Below are 22,440 nucleotides of genomic sequence, written 5' to 3'. Positions count from 1 at the left end.
CATTATTGCGCCAACTTGCATCCCTTCATGGTTGATGTCATTCACGATAGTGATTCCACCTTCCTGTAGGATAGCTGCCCGTGCCGCAAGGCCAGAACCGAGGAGCACCATAGTGAACTGATGTGGGTCTTTCTTTTCTTTCCTTCTTTTGCTTGCGCCGTTGCTTCGCAGGGTCGGCATGGTTAATCGGATGTGGCAATGTTAGTTGAAGGGGTGGCCGGATGTCCTTCCTGCCACCACGTCGTACCCCCCCACCCCCCCACCCCCCCACCCCCAGGAAGGAATTAGTGTACCCCAACTGTCTGCGACTAGTGTAATCCATGGAATAGTGTGAAAGTGTTCAGACGTCTGCGAGCCGTGTAACTCAGTCGGGACTTGGGGACCAGCCCGGTATTCACCTAGGGGGATGTGGAAAACCGCCTAAAAACCACATCCAGGCCCTAGTCGTTAATCCGCCGGACGGATTCGATCTGGGGCCGGCGCGCCTACCCGAGTCCAGGAAGCAGCGCGTTAGCGCGTTCGGTTAACCTGGCGGGTCAGTGAACTGACGTGGATGTCTTGATCAGTAATTTCAGAGGATGTGAACCGGATGGAATACACCTGGAACGACATTGGACGCCATGTCTGCGTCCACAAACCACCTGCCCGTAATTTTCGGTAATTACTTAGTCTGTGCGCAGACATCTGGTATTTCATACATCTGAAAATCTACCAACGACTTGTCGAATCCATGCCACGCAGAATCGCTGCTGTATTGCATCTTAAAGGTGGATCGGAACACTCTGCTAAGAAGGTGATCCTACTTTTCTGACTCGTCAGTACACGTTAAACTGAACCGACTTCCACGAACACAGCTTTTGTTTCACTATCGGCTAGAGCATATTGGGACACATCTACAAAATCGTAAAGTATATTTCTGCATTAATTTGTTTCCATAGTTTTGACGTGTCCAGTCACATTTGGTGGCTGCTCCAAATGACACTTCAAGAAATAAATAAATTTCGTTTCAAGTATCATCGACTCATGCCAGATTCTTGAGTGGACCTCTCTCCATATTTGTTTGGATTCACTGTACGAAAACTAAGCAAATGCCGGATTTTTAGAGATGATAACATGCTGCAAAAGTTGAAAGGACTTCTAGTATCTCACCTACTTGTAGTTGCTGGTTTATTCTCACAATATTTTTAATGATTCCTTCCTCGGACATCATCCTTAAATGTCCAGTTAATAACAACACACATGCAGTTATTATGCCATAATGGACGCCTCGAAGCGCGTATGTTCTAACGTTATGCAGCACATTAGTAAAGTGAAGCAAACATTCTTTTTCTTCTTTGAGCTTGTAGCTCGTCTTATGTGTACCTTGCGGCTTCAGATCATGTTACCTTCTAGATATATTGTCTGCTTCATCATTAGGGAAACATAGTTGATAAAATAATCGTCTTAAAATTCCAGAGCTTCGGAAAATACACTCCTGGAAATTGAAATAAGAACACCGTGAATTCATTGTCCCAGGAAGGGGAAACTTTATTGACACATTCCAGGGGTCAGATACATCACATGATCACACTGACAGAACCACAGGCACATAGACACAGGCAACAGAGCATGCACAATGTCGGCACTAGTACAGTGTATATCCACCTTTCGCAGCAATGCAGGCTGCTATTCTCCCATGGAGACGATCGTGGAGATGCTGGATGTAGTCCTGTGGAACGGCTTGCCATGCCATTTCCACCTGGCGCCTCAGTTGGACCAGCATTCGTGCTGGACGTGCAGACCGCGTGAGACGATGCTTCATCCAGTCCCAAACATGCTCAATGGGGGACAGATCCGGAGATCTTGCTGGCCAGGGTAGTTGACTTACACCTTCTAGAGCACGTTGGGTGGCACGGGATACATGCGGACGTGCATTGTCCTGTTGGAACAGCAAGTTCCCTTGCCGGTCTAGGAATGGTAGAACGATGGGTTCGATGACGGTTTGGATGTACCGTGCACTATTCAGTGTCCCCTCGACGATCACCAGTGGTGTACGGCCAGTGTAGGAGATCGCTCCCCACACCATGATGCCGGGTGTTGGCCCTGTGTGCCTCGGTCGTATGCAGTCCTGATTGTGGCGCTCACCTGCACGGCGCCAAACACGCATACGACCATCATTGGCACCAAGGCAGAAGCGACTCTCATCGCTGAAGACGACACGTCTCCATTCGTCCCTCCATTCACGCCTGTCGCGACACCACTGGAGGCGGGCTGCACGATGTTGGGGCGTGAGCGGAAGACGGCCTAACGGTGTGCGGGACCGTAGCCCAGCTTCATGGAGACGGTTGCGAATGGTCCTCGCCGATACCCCAGGAGCAACAGTGTCCCTAATTTGCTGGGAAGTGGCGGTGCGGTCCCCTACGGCACTGCGTAGGATCCTACGGTCTTGGCGTGCATCCGTGCGTCGCTGCGGTCCGGTCCCAGGTCGACGGGCACGTGCACCTTCCGCCGACCACTGGCGACAACATCGATGTACTGTGAAGACCTCACGCCCCACGTGTTGAGCAATTCGGCGGTACGTCCACCCGGCTTCCCGCATGCCCACTATACGCCCTCGCTCAAAGTCCGTCAACTGCACATACGGTTCACGTCCACGCTGTCGCGGCATGCTACCAGTGTTAAAGACTGTGATGGAGCTCCGTATGCCACGGCAAACTGGCTGACACTGACGGCGGCGGTGCACAAATGCTGCGCAGCTAGCGCCATTCGACGGCCAACACCGCGGTTCCTGGTGTGTCCGCTGTGCCGTGCGTGCGATCATTGCTTGGACAGCCCTCTCGCAGTGTCCGGAGCAAGTATGGTGGGTCTGACACACCGGTGTCAATGTGTTCTTTTTTCCATTTCCAGGAGTGTATTTCCATTTGCGATGAAAAGACAGTGCCAAATCTTTGCTGCTACATTAGCAACAAGTAAACTACCTACAAAAGCAATTTAGTCGTAAGGATTCCTTTCTCCTCTCCAAAACTGTACGGATTTGCTCCATCGCTTTCCCTGCTTGAAGTACACCAATCTACTAGCACAGCGGCTCGTAATTGCTAACTAGAACCTTTTACTCTGGCTCTGGCTCTAGCAACTAATGTCCCGTTATCACGGAGATCGCTCGACACGGAACATCTCTGTACCCATTACGCAGGTAATCGAGAAGAATTACTGGCGGTCTCGATTAAGAAATGACCCCGTCAACGCCGAGTTGCTTACATAAACCGCAGATGGGTAAATGGATATAATGGGTACCAAACACGATCCCATCATCTCCCAGCATCTCACTGCTTTAATAGGAGCGGTACGTGAAGAACGGAAATAATACATGTAATGGAAAATTCTTCGCAGTTCACTTGCTGGATCTAGTTGCGTTACGTTGAAGGAAATGTAAAGGACGTTCCTAAAGACTTGACGCACTTAAAGTTTGTCTCATGGGGACCTGGGAATTGCAGACAATTATTTCAGGTATTTTGATGTATTTACCTGTATACGAAAATTTGAAAAAAAAGATAAATTACTAGAACAAATATTTTTGTGTACTGTTCAGATTGGATAAAAGCAAACTACTCTATTTCCGTGAAGAAGCTAAGCGCTAACACTGGCAAGCGTGAATATTACCGAACCATCAAATTAACAAGCCATGATGGAAAATATAAAAGATAGTCAAATTAAAACGAGACAGATGCAGAAAAAGTAATCACCATAACTGTTAATACATTTATCCCACTAAGAGACAAGACTGGCAGTGCCTTCATGGAAAAATGTCCGCCCACATTTTGCCAAGGTTGTTTCGAGAACGCTGCAGAAATTTCGCAGGGAAGCCCACATGCATCCTTCATAGAGACTCGGCCCTCCCCGTATGATTTCCATATTTTTCGGAGTCCTGAAGAAAGACATTCGTGGCAGTCGATTTGTTTCGGACGAAGAGGTGCATACCTGGATACAATCATGATTCCTTAGGTAAACGCAAACATTTTTCCATGAAGACACAGTGGACTAAATATATTGACAATTACGGCTATTACTTTTGAAATAATAAAAACTTTTTTCACCTTTTCCTATCTATCTAGTTTTAATTTGACAGCCCATTACATTAACACAAATTATCTACAGAAGACTCAGAGGATCGATAAAAGCATTCCGAGAATATCAATTTGGATTCCAGAGAAATGTAGCAAAACGCTATTTCCCTTACTACATAGATTGAACAAAGACAAACCTATGAGGGGAATTTAGTAAGTAAAGCAACACATTTTTCTTCCTGGAAGCAGGTTGATATTATTTATGACATCAATACACCATGGTATTTCCCACTCTTTTGACTAGAAAACGCTATTTTGCCATGTAGTCTCCATTCAAAGTGACGGTCTTATTACCACCTTACTGGGAGGGCCCATATACCCGCACAGTACTACTCAACTGGTCAGTGTTAGACCCAGCGTCTTGCTGCATCAATAACCTCCCCAATGACCCCTGGGTCTAACATAACTCATACTACTCACAGAAAACTTTTCATGTAGTCTTGCTGGCTTGCAGCTTCATGTGAGTGAATGACCCATGGAATGAATGAGGTCAAGATAGGATGTGTTTTAGCCATGGGCAATCCTGATTGGCAAAGTTACCTTTTTTCACACATATATATAGATTAAAAGGATGAGATTCTTCTACCATTTTCAATGATTTCCTCTGGTTCGTGTCACACTAAACATTACTGAAGTGAGACACTACCCACGCAGAAATCAATGACAGGTGAGTGAGGACAAGTTACTCTCCCACCTATTTTCCATATTAAAGATTTTATTACAACCTGACGCACTTTGAGTGAGACTCTAGAAAGTTAACGGCCTGAGCAGACATTGATAGAGCCTGGTAGGGTGGTAAAAGAATAAGGTATTTTTATGGTTCTTAGGTGGTAGAAACGGCAAGTTGGGAGTTGGAAGCAATTGGCGGTGAGCCCATCGCTCAGAAAATCTTGCCAGACAGGCCCACAGCCATACAGGACAGACAGGGCAGCCCTCATTGAGACTCCAACAGAACAATGCCACAATACCTGCCATGGCACCAACGGTAGCCTTGGCTGGGGCGACAGTCTGAAGGAATGTGTCTACACAGTGAAGTCGTAAACCAGGCATTGTGTACAGAGCCATGCATGATAAAAGTTCACAAGTTTTCATGTTTGCCAATACTGCAAATAGGCTTGTGAACCACTTTCATTGCCCACCTTGGTTGTATAAGAACCTCTGGCATCTGAAAAACGTTTAGAGACAGAATCTTTATTACACCTCATAGTTATAACTAACAAACTCCAAGGCACAAGCGATTTAGATAAAGATCTTTAAGATTGTATCTGTTCACTTGTTGCCATGGGAAGCGACACGACTTCAGAGTAAATCGCTTCTCCCTCGGCGAAAACTTAAAAAAGCCAGTAATTGGCGGTTTCCTTTTTTTTTTACCAGAAATATAGGTTTCTTAACTCTTGCCCTGGTTTGACATGAGTCTGTGTTGTCATGTGGGAAGGGAGGTTGGCTCATGATGGGGTGAAGGCAGTGTCGTTCGTGCACTTTGCGGGAAAACGGAATTTTTTTTCTAGAGAGGTGCGAGGCTCTTGGGTGCTGGATTTTGGTCTGGTAAGAGCACTTCTGGTCGAAGCTCTGGCATATGTGGTTGGTGCTTGGGACCTGTCCTGAGACTGACTTCACTTGTGAGTAGTTTAGACTGGGGAGCCTGTGGTGAAATTCTTACTGTACCGACAGTGTGACTTCAAACGTCTTGGACTACTCGTTTGCCAAGGGCACACTTATTCGTTTTAGGTTTTACCAGTCATGATGTTTGGTATCCTTGTACCCTCTGTTGTATAAGTGAGCCAAATTGGCCATTGGTACAACCAGCGAATGGATGTGTCACACACTGAAATCTACCATGATTTCAGGGCTCTGGTAGAGAGTAAATTGCTATCTGTCTTCCTGATCGCTAGACCGTGAAATTTTTGCATTTCTTTTGTGGCTGTGATCGATTCACAGGTGCCGCCTCAGGTCTCACCTCCAATGCACCCATCTCTCCAGCTGCAAGTTACATCGCCGCATGAAGCAAACAGGGTAACGTACTGCTGCTCCAGTATTGTCAGGGCATACAGATCTCAATCGCCACTTGCTCTCACCTGCACCTTTGTAGTGAAACTACAGTAGATTTGATCAATCAAAGTCTACTCAGCGTCAGATCAATTCAGATTGTGTTATCCACATTTTTAGGGTCAACTAGGATCCTTGTACAGTGTAGCCTTAAACCAACTGTTAGTTGTTTATAGTATTCAATCAATAACTTGTTTAGCATAATTTATGTCTGGTTTAGTAAAATAAATGTTGCTAGTAAATTTTACTTCATTCTCAATCATTTAGATAGCCCCCACAGGGGTGACTTTCAATTCTGCTGTATTCCTCCTCTATTTAGAATTAATCCCTTCTGGAACCAAACATATGTTTGCTTATTTGACCTTCATTGAACTTTGCCACGACGTTGAATAATGTATCATTTTATATGTAAAATTTTCCGCTCTTTTCAAATCTTAAATAAGGCTCTTAACAATATTATGAAAAGGATAGTTGCTAGTCACCATACAGCGGAGACGCTGAGTCGGAGATAGGCACAGAAAAAGACTGTCAGTAAATAAGCTTTCGGACAACAAGGCCTTCGTCGGAGATAGAACATATACTCACACACACACACACACACACACACACACACACACACACACACATGACTGCAGTCTCTGGCTGCTGAGGCCTCAACAGCCAGAGACTGTGGTCACATGCGTGTGAGTTGCAATTGCGTAAGTGTGTGTGTGTGTGCGTGTGTGTGTGTGTGTGTGTGTGTATGTTCTGTCCCTGATGAAGGTCTTGTTGGGCGGAAGCTCATTTTCTGGTAGTCTTTTTGTTGTGCCTTCGGTTTCTCAGCATCTCTGCTGTATAGTGATTAGCAGCTATCCTTTTCATAATATTGTTACATTCCATCCCGGATTTTCCATTGCTGAAATACTGTGCAGGGTGTAGCAAAAATAATCATCTGATTTGGCACGTCTGTATTCTTGAAAGTAATAAACATACACAAAGAATTTTGTTTCTTGATGAAAACTCAAAAAGTTTTTTTTTCATACCTTTGTCTGGGTGTTCACTATGCCGATCTTGAGATGCATGACATATGTCAATGCGGTATTCATATTTCTCCCACACTGTAGCAAGCATGTCTTGAGTTACAGCTCCCACAGCTGCTGTTGTGCGATGTCTTAGATCATTGACTGTTGTTTGTAACAGAAGAACATAAACAGTCTTTCGTAAACCCCCATAAGAAATAATTACATACAGTCAGGTCGGGTGACCTTGGAGCCCAGTAATGTAATGCTGAACATTTTGTCCAGTGCGATCAATTCATCTTTCAGTAGTCCTTTGATTAAAAAATTACCGCACTTCCAGTTGCCGGTGAGGAAGGTATCCCATCATGTTGGTAAATGAAGCTGTTCGAATCAGTCTCCAAATGTGGTTGTTCCGTACCCCATATTCTCACATTTTGATGATTCACCTTTCCATTTAAATGGAATCTTGTCTCGTAACTAAACACTAAGCGTGGGAGAAAACTGACATCCTCCATCTTGCCAAGAACGAAATTACAGAACTCCACACGTTGTTGTTTACCATCTTCGCGAAGAACTTGCAGTAGCTGAATTTTGTATGGTTTCATGTGCAAACGTCGACGCAACACACGCCAGACGGACATCAGGGGCATGTTGAGCCGTCGAGCTGCACAGCGAGCGGATTTCTGCGGACTCCTTGTGGAACTATGGCGGATCCGTTTGACGTCTGTGTCAGACACTTGGAGACGGCCCGGCGATTTGCCTTTACACAAACAACCTGTTTCTCGGAATTGTTCATGCCATCGTCTAATATTCTGTGCTATAGTAGGAACCACACCATACCTAGTACGAAAGTCACACAACAGTTATTACTGAACCGCACTGAGCAAAACGTAGAACACAAATCGCTTTCTGTTGTCCCTATACCATTTTTACTTGAACTGAAGTGGGCGCACACTGCTGCTACCTAGCGGGAACCATGTAAAACTCGAGAGTTTGCTCTTGTCAACAGTACGTTGTTTGCGCACATATCATTATATATATATATATATATATATATATATATATATATATATAATCAGATGGTTCTTTTTGATAAACATTGTATTAAGGGTCTCGTTTTAAAAAATCACTTTCACCTCCAGGTCACCTTGAAAACAACGTTCAAGGTTACGGCCATTAGTAGCAGTGTGTGACACTCTTTGCCACCTACAACTTTTATGTTGCCTTCACACAAACAAACTGTTTCTCGGAATTCTTCATGCCATCGTCTAATAATCTGTGCTGTAGTAGGAACCGCACCATACCTAGTACGAAAGTCACACAACAGTTATTACTGAACCGCACTGAGCAAAACGTAGAACACAAATCGCTTTCTGTTGTCCCTATACCATTTTTACTTGAACTGAAGTGGGCGCACACTGCTGCTACCTAGCGGGAACCATGTAAAACTCGAGAGTTTGCTCTTGTCAACAGTATGTTGTTCGCGCACATATCTCAAATAACATAAATCAGATGATTCTTTTTGATAAACGTTGTATTAAGGTCCTCATTTTAAAAAATCACTTTCACTTCCAGATCACCTTGAAAACAAAGTTCAAGGTTACTGCCCTTAGTAGCAATGCGTGACCCTCTTTGTCACCTACAACTTTTATGTAGGACGTTTAACTGCATCTCATTTCCTCGAGTTATTCCTCATTATGGAGTAAAATGATCCACCCTGTATGATACCCGAGGAGCCTTGACTAGAAAAAAGAATACTCCAAAATCCTCTTTGCCAGTGTCAGCGAAGCTGAATTTTGCTGCTCTTTCGCTGCCAGTCTTCCCCATTTCTTCCCTTTCGCTTAACGGTGCCGCCAAGGCGATACCGAAGAGGGCAAGGGTTGGGGGCGGAGGGGCGGGAAGGGGGAGACGGGCGTCTCAATTAGAGGCCGCGGCGCTCCTAATCCCCACCATTGTCGCCTCTTCGCGCGGCCCACCGAACTCCCCCTCCCGCGCCTTTATCGAGGCGCACAAAACCGCCGCCGAGGGTGGCGGGCGCAGATGAAAGAACGAAGGAGTGAGACAGTGAAAGAGGAGAAAAAAGCGTACGAAATGTCGGGCGCGACTGTTGCCTCAGGTAGCGCCTTTGTAGCAGAATAGAGAGCGGGCCAGCCGTTCGTCACCGGATGCAGCGCCACCGCCGCCTCTGTGCATATGTAGGCCGGACAAGAGAGGCCGTTGTCTGGGGATTAGGCGCGGCAAGGCGCAGCTGCCCCGCCGGAACGATCATCGCGTTTTGATATGGGCGCGGGGGCGGCCCCATTGTGGCGGCTAGGCGGCCGCTGGTACTCGTACATACGGCACACGGCTAAGCGGCAGCCGTCGCCTCAGCTTCGGGTCCCGAAGGCGTGCGAGCCAAGCATGTGCCACGGAATACAATGTCCTTCGAGGCCGTCTCTTTAACAGGATGGTTAGCTTTACTCACTTGACCCTTTCACTACGATCAATAAGGACAGGGGTTGGTCAAAAATTTGGAAACACCGCGAGAAGTGCATGCTTCGACACAAATGCAGATGCTGGTCAAGCCTGCAGGTTGTGCTCTTGTATCGACCGCGAACGGTACCTGTGCAACGTCTTCAATAGCTTGTTACTCTCAGTCATGGTCAGAACACTGTATTGTGGTCTTCAGTCCTGAGACTGAATTTTGTCATCAAGTACGTCGCCCTTGTATAGACCCTCTATATACTCCTTCCACCTTTCTGCTTTCCCTTCTTTGCTTATAACTGGGTTTCCATCTGAGCTCTTGATATTCGTACAAGTGGTTCTCTTTTCTCCAAAGGTCTCTTTAATTTTCCTGTAGGCAGTATCTATCTTACCCCTAGTGAGATAAGCCTCTACATCCTTACATTTGTCCTCTAGCCATCCCTGCTTAGCCATTTTGCACTTCCTGTCGATCTCATTTTTGAGACATTTGTATTCCTTTTTGTCTGCTTCATTTACTGCATTTTTATATTTTCTCCTCTCCTATCAATTAAATTCAATATTTCTTCTGTTACCCAAGGATTTCTACTAGCCCTCGTCTTTTTACCTACTTCATCCTCTGCTGCCTTCACTACTTCATCCCTCAGAGCTACCCATTCTTCTTCTACTGTATGTTTTCCCCCCATTTCTGTCAATTGTTCCCTTATGCTCTCCCTGAAACTCTGTACAACGTCTGGTTTTATCAGTTTGTCCAGGTCCCATCTCCGTAAATTCCCACCTTTTTGCAGTTTCTTCAGTTTTAGTCTACAGCTCATAACCAATAGATTGTGGTCAGAGTCCACATCTGCCCCTGGAAATGTCTTACAATTTAATACCTGGTTCCTAAATCTCTGTCTTACCATTATATAATCTATTTGATATCTTCTAGTATTTCCAGGATTCTTCCATGTGTACAACCTTCTTTTATGATTCTTGAACCAAGTGTTAGCTATGATTAAGTTATGCTCTGTGCAAAATTCTACCAGACGGCTTCCTCTTTCATTTCTTAGCCCCAATCCATTTTCACCTACTACGTTTCCTTCTCTCCTTTTTCCTACTTTCGAATTTCAGTCACCCATGACTATTAAATTTTCGTCCACCTTCACTACCTGAATAATTTCTTTTACCTCATCATGCATTTCATCAATTTCTTCATCATCTGCAGAGCTAGTTGGCATATAAACTAGTACTACTGTAGTACGTGTGGGCTTCGTGTCTATCTTGGCCACAATAATGCATTCACTATGCTGTTTGTAGTAGCTCACCCGCACTCCTATTTTTTTATTCATTATTAAACCTACTCCTGCATTATCCCTATTTGATTTTGTATTTATAACCCTGTATTCACTTGACCAAAAGTCTTGTTCCTCCTGCCACAGAACTTGACCAATTCCCAATATATCTAACTTTAACCTATCCATTTCCCTTTTTAAGTTTTCTAACCTACCTGCCCAATTAAGGGATCTGACATTCCACGTTCCGATCCGCAGAACGCCAGTTTTCTCTCTCCTGATAACAGCGTCTTGTTGAGTAGTCCCCGCCCGGAGATCCGAATGGGGGACTGTTTTACCTCCGGAATATTTTACCCAAGAGGACGCCATCATCATTTAACCATAGAGTAAAGCTGCATGCCCTCGGGAAAAATTACGGCTGTAGTTTCCCCTTGCTTTCAGCCGTTCGCAGTACCACCACAGCAAGGCCGTTTTGGTTAGTGTTACAAGGCCAGATCAGTCAGTCATCCAGACTGTTGCCCCTGTAACTACTGAAAAGGCTGCTACCCCTCTTCAGGAACCACACGTTTGTCTGGCCTCTCAACAGATACCTCTCCGTTATGATTGCACCTACGGTACGGCCATCTGTGTCGCTGAGGCACGCAAGCCTCCCCACCAACGGCAAGGTCCATGGTTCATGGAGGAAGAACACTGTATTATACAGACTATAACACGCTGCGTATTGTAAGATGCATCTTAACTTTTACGCAGTTTTTTAATAAAATTTGTACCATTTTGTTTATTACATTCCAAAGCCAGACTAAAAATAAAATTATTAGTATATAAAACCGAACTGACCTTTAAAATCACTGAAAATCATCGTCTGAACTTTCGTCTTTTCCTTCTTCTTTTCATTCTTCTTCTTCCTCGTCCTCTTCCTCTTCGTTGTCATCGTTATCCACTTGATATACACTGAAGCGCCAAAGAAACTGGTATAGGCATGCGTATTCAAATACAGAGATGTGTAAAAAGGCAGAATACGACGCTATGGTAGGAAACCCACGCAGAAGGCAACAAGTGTCTGACGCAGCTGTTAGATCGGTTACTGCTGCTACACTGGCAGGTTATCAAGACGTAAGTGAGTTTGAACGTGGTGCTATAGTCGACGCATGAGCTATCGAACACTGCATCTCCGAGGTAGCGATAAAGTCGGGATTTTCCCGTACGACAATTTCACGAGTGTATCGTGAATATCAGGAATCCGCGAAACATCAAACTGCCGATATCGCTGTGGACGGAAAAAGATTCTGCAAGATCGGGGCCAACGACGACTGAAAAGAATCGTTCAGCGTGACGTAACTGCAACCCTTCTGCAAATTGCTGTAGATTTCAATGCTGGGCCATCGACAAGTGTCAGCGTGCGAACCTTTCAACGAAACATCATCGATTTGGGCTTTCGGAGCCGAAGGCTCACTCTTGCACCCTTGATGACTGCACGACACAAGGCTGTATGCCTCGCCTGGATCTACCTGACAACACTGACATTGGATTGTTGATGAGTGGAAACATGTTGCGTGGTCGGACGAGGCTCGTTTCAGATTATATCGAGCAGATCGACGTGTACGGGTACGGAGACAACCTCATGAATCCATGGACCCTGCATGTCAGCAGGGGACAGTTCAAGCTGGTGGAAGCTCTCTAATGGTACGGGGCTTGTGCAGTTGGAATGATATGGGACCCCTGATACATCTAGATGCGACTCTGACAAGTAGACGTAAGTAAACATCCTATCTGATCACCTGCACCCATTCAAGTCCATAGTGCATTCCGACAGACTTGCGCAATTCCAGCAGGACAATGCGACATCCCACAGTCCAGAGCTGTTACAGAGCGGCTGTAGGAATACTCATTTCAGTTTGAACGCTTCCACTGGCCACCAAACTCCCCAGACATGAACATTATTGAGCATATCTGGGATGTTTTGTACTTTCAACATTGCAGCACAGTCATCAATCGTGGTAATGTAGTATATAAGAAACTATCAGCCTCGATTGCGGTAATGAAACCAACCTTTACCTACGTTTCAGCTCAAATACTTGAGCCTTCTTCAGAAGACATTCAGGCTGTTTTAGTTTTATTACTAGACCATGCCCTCTTAGCCAAATTATAGATTCAGGTATATCTTCTGAAGAAGGCTCAATTATTTGGGCTGAAACTCAGGTAAAGGTTGGTTGGTTTCATTACCGCAATAAAGGCTGATAGTTTCTTATATATACCTGGGATGCCTTGCACAACGTGCTGTTCAGATCTCAATCCCTCCCCCTCCCCGTACTCTTACGGATTTATGGACAGACCTCCAGGATTCATGATGTCATTTCCCTCTAGCACTACTTCAGACATTAGTCGAGTCCATGCCACGTCGTTTTACGGCACTTCTGCATGCTCGCGGGGACCTTACACGATATTAGGCAGGTGTACTAGTTTTTTTTTTTTGGCACTTCAGTGTAGTTACAGTTTTAGCACCTTTCATAGCAACAGTTCTAACAGTTCTGTTACTCGGCACATCGAATGTCAGAGGAGTCTCGTCCATTTTCGCTATTTGGCTTAGCTCCACACCGGTTTTATTTCGATCTGAATGACAAAGCGATGGAAAGATAATATTTTCTCTTCATACTCTTATGGCATTTTCTGAGGTATTTCGATTTTGTTTCGCATACTAAGTCTAAGAGGCTTCATAAATCTATAGCAATAATCCGTTCCACCCTTAAAGTCTGTAAAGTTCCACTGTAGCGCTAGCTTACCACATTGTGTTTGAATCAATTTTGTATTAATTCTAATGCCATTTTGACGCTATCCTTGAATCCACTTCAATACGTCATCTAGTTTTCTCCATTTCATTGCATATTTAGTCTTCATTATTTTTTTTAGTTCTTCTTTGTAGTCCAGCAGTAACGGATGGTTTTTTCTGTTGATGGACGCCCGAAATGCCGCATAGCCGCTTTGTTTCCATGTTCTTCTGCATATGCTACTACTTTCAATTTATAGACCGCATCATACGAATACCTTTAATTTTTTTCCATTAGGAAACTAATGCTCAGGCTCAAGGAAGTGATAATAAATACACCTCTGACGATAATGATTATTTAAACGCAATAGAATTTACTGCTGTTTGAACCAAAATGCACATACGGATAGCGTTTCTGACTGCAGTGAAGACAATGCTACCATATGCTCCATTGCTCTGTATACAAACAAGCTTTAAACATTTTAGCAATGCTGTGGACTTAGCTGACAAATTTCCATCTACTTGCGATCCTCACTGCAGTGCACTTCATACTGGAACATTGAGAGAGGACAATTTATTCTCTCACCTATTTTTCACATACAGAAAATTATTAAAGATTTTATTACAACCTGATGCGCCTTGAGCGACACTCTAGCGGCCTGAGCAGACGTAGATGGAGCCTGGTAGGGCGCTAAAAGCATGATGTAATTTTAAGAACCTTAGCTCGTAGAAACGACTTGTTGAGAGTTGAAAGCAATTGCCAGAGAGCCCATCCCTTAGTAAATCTTGCCGGACAGGCCCACAGCCGCACAGGGCAGACAGGACAGCGCCTCATTGAGACAGGACTCCAGCAGAACAATGCCACGATACCTGCCGTGGCGCCAGCAGAAGCCTGGGCTAGGGAGACTGTCTAGAGGAACGCGTCTACACAGTGGAGTCGTAAACTGGGCATTGTGTGCAGAGCCCCGCATAGTATAAATTCACTTGTTTTCATGTTCGCCAATAGTGCAAATAGGCCAGTGAACCATTTCCCTCAGCCACCTTGGTTGTATAAGAAAACGTTTAGAGATAGAATGTTTATTACATCTCATAGCTAGGACTAACAAGCTCCAAGGCACAGGAGATTTAGACAAAGATCTTTGAGCTTGTATTGTTCGCTTGTTGCTATAGGAAAAAATCATCTTCTTCCTTTGCAAAAACTTAAAAAAGCCAGTAATTTGCGGTTTCTTTTTTTTCAGAGACGCAGGTTTCTTAACTCTTGCTCTGGTTCGACATGAGTTTGCGCTGTCGTGTAGGAGGGAAGATTTATCATCTCTAGAGCCCTGTGATTGGCTCAAGATGGGGTGAAGGAGGTGTCGTTCAAGCACATTGTGGGAAAACGAAATTTTTTTTCTGGAGAGGTGCAAAGCATTCGGGTATGGCATTTTGGTCTTCTGGTTGAAGCTCTGGCATGTGTGGTTGGTACTGAAGCTGACTTCACTTGCGAGTAGTTTAGACTGGGGAGCCTGTGGTGAAGTTCTTACTGTCCCGACAGTGTGACTTCAAACGTCTCGGACTACTCGTTGTCGAGGGGACACTTATTCGTTTTTACCAGTCTTGACGTTTCGTATCCTTCTGTGCTCTGTCGTATAAGTGAGCAAAATTGGTCCTTGGTATGACCAGTGAATGGGTGTGTCACACACTGAAATCTACCATGATTTCAGGGCTCTGGTAGAGAGTAAATTGCGATCTATCTGCCTGATCGCTAGACCATGAGATTTTTGCATTTATTTCATAGCCGCGTTCGATTCACGGGTGCAGCGTGTGGGCCTCCCTTGCCCCCAAGTAAGAGCATCCTTGACCAAGATCACGTAGGATTTACGAAATATTGGATAACTGAATTAATTCCCGCTGTTAATAGAATGGTGTAAGATAATTTACTGAACGTAATGACCTTTGGCAGTTACAACTTTTTTCCACTTTTTGGGTAATAAATGATTCCATGGTAAAGATATTTACGTTTTTGTGAAGTGATCCACTCACGGAGCCAGTTTTCAAAATCGTTAAAGGATGTGAAGTGACGTTCAAGAAGGCCATGCTGCACTCTGCTAATCGGAATGGGCGATGCCTGGTGAATATGGCAGGTAGGGTAACACATCCCATCGAAGTTCCTTCAGTTGGTTTGTAGTATGTCCTTTGGAACTAACATGAAGCAAAATGACATTGACAAGTCTCTGAACATATTGCGGGCGTTTGCCTTAAGTGCATTATTCAAACTGAGTAATCGCGCTTCGTAGCGTTCAGCATTCGCCGGTTGATCCGGCTGCAGTAGCTCATTGTGCCCCACACCGACCAGGACGCATTTTGTCACTCACCTCAAATTCGTTATCTCAAAATCGCCGAAGCCAATCTCTGCACGTTACTTCTGACAGAGCATGTTCTTTAGCTTCCACTAACAGTATATTTTTTGGGACAGAAGCACAAGAGTAACGCTCCCCGAAAATGCAATTCTGTAGGGACAAAACCCGATATGTTCAAGGCACTAAATAGGTATGCTCTTTTCACTCCACTTGACAGTCCGACACAGACCTGAAAGCCTAATGTTTTTCTTGTTAAATAGGCCTCGTGCCTCTGTCACCTATGTTTCGCTATTCAAGTATTGCCCACTGTCTGTCAACACCTAGAATTAATTCAAGCTCCCAAAATGCAGCCGAGAAGCGACCACAAAAAAGCATATGAACTCACACAAAACAACACGGCAAGAAATTCCAACCAAAGTCTCGGCAAGCTAATTTACGAAATACTACATGTACGGAAATCAATCTACGTTTAAGACCTGTCTAATGACATTGTCATCTACAGCCCCCCCCCCCCCCCCACCTAACCCACAGGGCTTCTCATTCGCCCAATGATACTGAACGGGCGCTGACGACCTTGCTGTCGTGCGGCCACAAAACCCTTCTACTACAACTCTCATTCGCCCATTGGCACAGTGAGGGTAAATACACGAACCCGAAATTTTCGGCCATCTACAATCCTCATAGAGGTAGTAGCTACAGATACAATTACTTTATTTTCACTTTGGCTCTCACAGTTCTTGTTTTTAGGGTTAGAACATTTCAGAAACATACTAATCGAGCTGATGTACATATTTTACACCACGCAGGACTCTAGTTCAGATATAGCGGAGATCTAAATACCATCTGGCATCAATGTGATTCTCAGTGTGCGAGTCAAACAATTCAATTTGATGTTGCAAACACCGTTTCAGATGACAACGGAATACTAAACGATGTACAACAAGGATACTCTTAAATTAATATTCTAAAGTCACTTTTCAATAAATATTGGATGACGTCGAAAAAAGAATAAAGATCAGTGCTGTTCACTTCAGCTACATCGAAGATCTTCATCTCATGGTAAACAGAATTAGCTTTTAGACTTAATATGTAATGGAAGCAAGGCTAAAGAAAAATCAAGACACTTTCATAGGATTCGTCGACCTGGAAAAAGCGTTCGACAATATAAAATAGTGCAAGCTGTTCGAGATTCTGAAAAAAGTAGGGTAAGCAATAGGGAGAGACGGGTCATATACAATATGTACAACAACCAAGAGGGAATAATAAGAGTGGACGATCAAGAACGAAGTGCTCGTATTAAGAAGGGTGTAAGACAAGGCTGTAGCCTTTCGCCCCTACTCTTCAATCTGTACATCGAGGAAGCAATGATGGAAATAAAAGAAAGGTTCAGGAGTGGAATTAAAATACAAGGTGAAAGGATATCAATGATACGATTCGCTGATGACATTGCTATCCTGAGTGAAAGTGAAGAAGAATTAAATGATCTGCTGAACGGAATGAACAATCTAATGAGTACACAGTATGGTTTGAGAGTAAATCGGAGAAAGACGAAGGTAATGAGAAGTAGTAGAAATGAGAACAGCGAGAAACTTAACATCAGGATTGATGGTTACGAAATCAATGAAGTTAAGGAATTCTGCTACCTAGACAGTAAAATAACCAATGACAGACGGGGCAAAGAGGACATCAAAAGTAGACTCGCTATGGCAAAAAAGACACTTCTGGCCAAGAGAAGTCTACTAATATCAAATACCGGCCTTAATTTGAGGAAGAAATTTCTGAGGATGTACTTCTGGAGTACAGCATTGTATGGCAGTGAAACATGGACTGTGGGAAAACCGGAACAGAAGAGAATCGAAGCATTTGAGATGTGGTGCTATAGACGAATGTTGAAAATTAGGTGGACTGATAGGGTAAGGAATGAGGAGGTTCTACGCAGAATCAAAGAGGAAAGGAATATGTGGAAAACACTGATAAGGAGAAGGGACAGGATGATAGGACTAAGACATGAGGGAATGACTTCTATTGTACTAGAGAGGGAGCTGTTTTTTTTTTTTTTTTTTTTTTTTTTTTTTTGTCCTCAGTCTACTGACTGGTTTGATGCGGCCCGCCACGAATTCCTTTCCTGTGCTAACCTCTTCATCTCAGAGTAGCACTTGCAACCTACGTCCTCAATTATTTGCTTGACGTATTCCAATCTCTGTCTTCCTCTACAGTTTTTGCCCTCTACAGCTCCCTCTAGTACCATGGAAGTCATTCCCTCATGTCTTAGCAGATGTCCTATCATCCTGTCTGCTTTTGATGTCCTCTTTGCTCCGTCTGTCATTGGTTATTTTACTGTCTAGGTAGCAGAATTCCTTAACTTCATTGACTTCGTAACCATCAATCCTGATGTTAAGTTACTCGCTGTTCTCATTTCTACTATTTCTCATTACCTTCGTCTTTCTCCGATTTACTCTCAAACCATACTGTGTACTCATTAGATTGTTCATTCCGTTCAGCAGATCATTTAATTCTTCTTCACTTTCACTCAGGATAGCAATGTCATCAGCGAATCGTATCATTGATATCCTTTCACCTTGTATTTTAATTCCACTCCTGAACCTTTCTTTTATTTCCATCATTGCTTCCTCGATGTACAGATTGAAGAGTAGGGGCGAAAGGCTACAGCCTTGTCTTACACTCTTCTTAATACGAGCACTTCGTTCTTGATCGTCCACTCTTATTATTCCCTCTTGGTTGTTGTACATATTGTATATGACCCGTCTCTCCCTATAGCTTACCCCTACTTTTTTCAGAATCTCGAACAGCTTGCACCATTTTATATTGTCGAACGCTTTTTCCAGGTCGACAAATCCTATGAAAGTGTCTTGATTTTTCTTTAGCCTTGCTTCCATTATTAGCCGTAACGTCAGAATTGCCTCTCTCGTCCCTTTCCTTTTCCTAAAGCCAACCTGATCGTCACCTAGCGCATTCTCAATTTTCTTTTCCATTCTTCTGTATATTATTCTTGTAAGCAGCTTCGATGCATGAGCTGTTAAGCTGATTGTGCGATAATTCTCGCACTTGTCAGCTCTTGCCGTCTTCGGAATTGTGTGGATGATGCTTTTCCGAAAGTCAGATGGTATATCGCCAGACTCATATATTCTACACACCAACGTGAATAGTCGTTTTGTTGCCACTTCCCTCAATGATTTTAGAAATTCTGATGGAATGTTATCTATCCCTTCTGCCTTATTTGACCGTAAGTCCTCCAAAGCTCTTTTAAATTCCGGTTCTAATACTGGATCCCCTATCTCTTCTAAATCGACTCCTGTTTCTTCTTCTATCACATCAGACAAATCTTCACCCTCATAGAGGCTTTCAATGCATTCTTTCCACCTATCTGCTCTCTCCTCTGCATTTAACAGTGGAATTCCCGTTGCACTCTTCATTTTAACACCGTTGCTTTTAATGTCACCAAAGGTTGTTTTGACTTTCCTGTATGCTGAGTCTGTCCTTCCGACAATCATATCTATTTCGATGTCTTCACGTTTTTCCTGCAGCCATTTCGTCTTAGCTTCCCTGCACTTCCTATTTATTTCATTCCTCAGCGACTTGTATTTCTGTATTCCTGATTTTCCCGGAACATGTTTTTGCTTCCTCCTTTCATCAATCAACTGAAGTATTTCTTCTGTTACCCATGGTTTCTTCGCAGCTACCTTCTTTGTACCTATGTTTTCCTTCCCAACTTCTGTGATGGCCCTTTTTAGAGATGTCCATTCCTCTTCAACTGTACTGCCTACTGCGCTATTCCTTATTGCTGTATCTATAGCGTTAGAGAACTTCAAACGTAACTCGTCATTCCTTAGTACTTCCGCATCCCACTTCTTTGCGTATTGATTCTTCCTGACTAATGTCTTGAACTTCAGCCTACTCTTCATCATTACTATATTGTGATCTGAGTCTATATCTGCTCCTGGGTACGCCTTACAATGCAGTATCTGATTTCGGAATCTCTGTCTGACCATGATGTAATCTAATTGAAATCTTCCCGTATCTCCCGGCCTTTTCCAAGTATACCTCCTCCTCTTGTGATTCTTGAACAGGGTATTCGCTATTACTAGCTGAAACTTGTTACAGAACTCAATTAGTCTTTCTCCTCTTGCTGTAGAGGGCAAAAACTGTAGAGGAAGACAGAGATTGGAATACGTCAATCAAATAATTGAGGACGTAGGTTGCAAGTGCTACTCTGAGATGAAGAGGTTAGCACAGGAAAGGAATTCGTGGCGGGCCGCATCAAACCAGTCAGTAGACTGATGACAAAAAAAAAAAAAAGTAATCTAAAAAAGATTATTCCCGTTATCAAGAAGAAAATAAGTAACGTGTGTGTCGTCTTGGGAGAGACCCGCAAATCAAATAGTTTTAATGCTGGCTAGGAGAAAAATGGGATCAAGCTGAAGACGCTAAAATTAGAATTGACACTGCATGGGCAGCATTTTCAAAACGCAAACATCCGTAATGAAATCGCCAGTTACCCACACGTTGGATAATTGTAAATTTCTCTGTACAGAGTGAAAATTATTTAAACCGACAAACTCTGAGAGGCTGCACGGAATACCAAAACAAATATTTTTTTCTAACGTCATAATTTCCGGTGAGCATTATTTTAACTGGTAGAGGCCCATTCACTCTTGAGTTGTAACGACTGATTTGTTGTTCTAACTGTTCTGTTGCATCGGTAGAGAGCACACTTCATTCTTCAGTTGTAATAGCTGTTTCACTTTCACATTCAATTTTACTTCTCTACCCAGCGCAGTATCCGTTTACTAATGGAGCGCTGATGTGGTTGGTACTTACTACATAGCGATGGGGTCTTCTGCATCCACATTTCACACGTTTGTAGTGAGTTTAATCCACCTGCCAAATTTACTCGCTCTCATCTAGTGTTGTTCTACGGGGATTGTGTCGGTGGGTATTGTTGGTGATTGTTTATTTGGCTACATTTCCTACCTAGACCATTAAATGGCAGTCACTGTTACAATTTCCTCGTCAAAGCATTTCCGGGATTGCTGGATGACGTGTCACTCGCTACGAGACAGCACATGAGCCTCCAGCATGACGGGGTGCCGGCATATATCAGGCTCCTCTGCGTAGATTGTTGAACCAGTAGTTTCCAGGATAGTGGATTGACAGGAGTGGTCCTGCACCATGGCCTGTTCTGGTCATTTTTGTTGTGGAGAGAGACACGCATATAATACTATTATTCAATCAGTCATCTATTGTACAAAACTTTTTTGCCTTTAAAATTTGTCATCATATAACTGTGATATGCAAAGGCTATATGGAAAGTATGATATATGTGATACTTAGAGTGCTTTGCTAATGTATGTTTAAATCTGATGTAAAGGAATATGTGAAATGTATAACTCACTAAATAATTTTTTGCTATGGATTAATGAAATGAAAGTGTTCGTGTATGTAATTTTATATATGTACAGGGTGATTCAAAAAGAATACCACAACTTTAGGAATTTAAAACTCTGCAACGACAAAAGGCAGAGCTAAGCACTATCTGTCGGCGAATTAAGGGAGCTATAAAGTTTCATTTAGTTGTACATTTGTTCGCTTGAGGCGCTGTTGACTAGGCGTCAGCGTCAGTTGATGCTAAGATGGCGACCGCTCAACAGAAAGCTTTTAGTGTTATTGAGTACGGCAGAAGTGAATCGACGAGAATCCGCGGGAAACAACTGAGTATGAACGTGACTCGCCTAAGGTGAACGTTTTCTGTGCCATTTCAGCCAATAAAGTTTTTGGTCCCTTTTTCTTCGAAGGTGCTACTGTAACTGGACTACAGTATCTGGAGATGTTAGAGAATTGGCTGTTCCCTCAGCTCGAACAAGAAGCACAACAATTCATATTTCAGCAGGATGGAGCGCCACCACATTGGCACGTATCTGTCCGTAACTACCTGAACGTCAACTACCCGAGGCGATGGATCGACCGCCAGGCAGCCCGTGACAGAGCACTTCATCACTGGCCTCCAAGAAGCCCTGATCTTACCCCCTGCGATTTTTTCTTATGGGGGTATGTTAAGGATATGGTGTTTCGGCCACCTCTCCCAGCCATCATTGATGATTTAAAACGAGAAATAACAGCAGCTATCCAAACTGTTACGCCTGATATGCTACAGAGAGTGTGGAACGAGTTGGAGTATCGGGTTGATATTGCTCGAGTGTGTGGAAGGGGCCATATTGAACATCTCTGAACTTGTTTTTGAATGAAAAAAAACTTTTTTAAATACTCTTTGTAATGATGTATAACAGAAGGTTATATTATGTTTCTTTCATTAAATACACATTTTTAAAGTTGTGGTATTCTTTTTGAATCACCCGGTATTTCGGCAAGTTGTCATTTCTATAAAATGATACACAAATGTGGAGAATATGTGCTATGTAGAAGATGGGGTGCTTTTGTACT

The sequence above is a fragment of the Schistocerca cancellata genome, chromosome 8 (assembly GCF_023864275.1).
Source record: "Schistocerca cancellata isolate TAMUIC-IGC-003103 chromosome 8, iqSchCanc2.1, whole genome shotgun sequence".
In the NCBI taxonomy this organism is placed as follows: domain Eukaryota; kingdom Metazoa; phylum Arthropoda; class Insecta; order Orthoptera; family Acrididae; genus Schistocerca; species Schistocerca cancellata.
The sequence above is the reverse complement of the archived record's forward strand: the minus strand, read 5'-3'. Positions refer to the sequence as shown.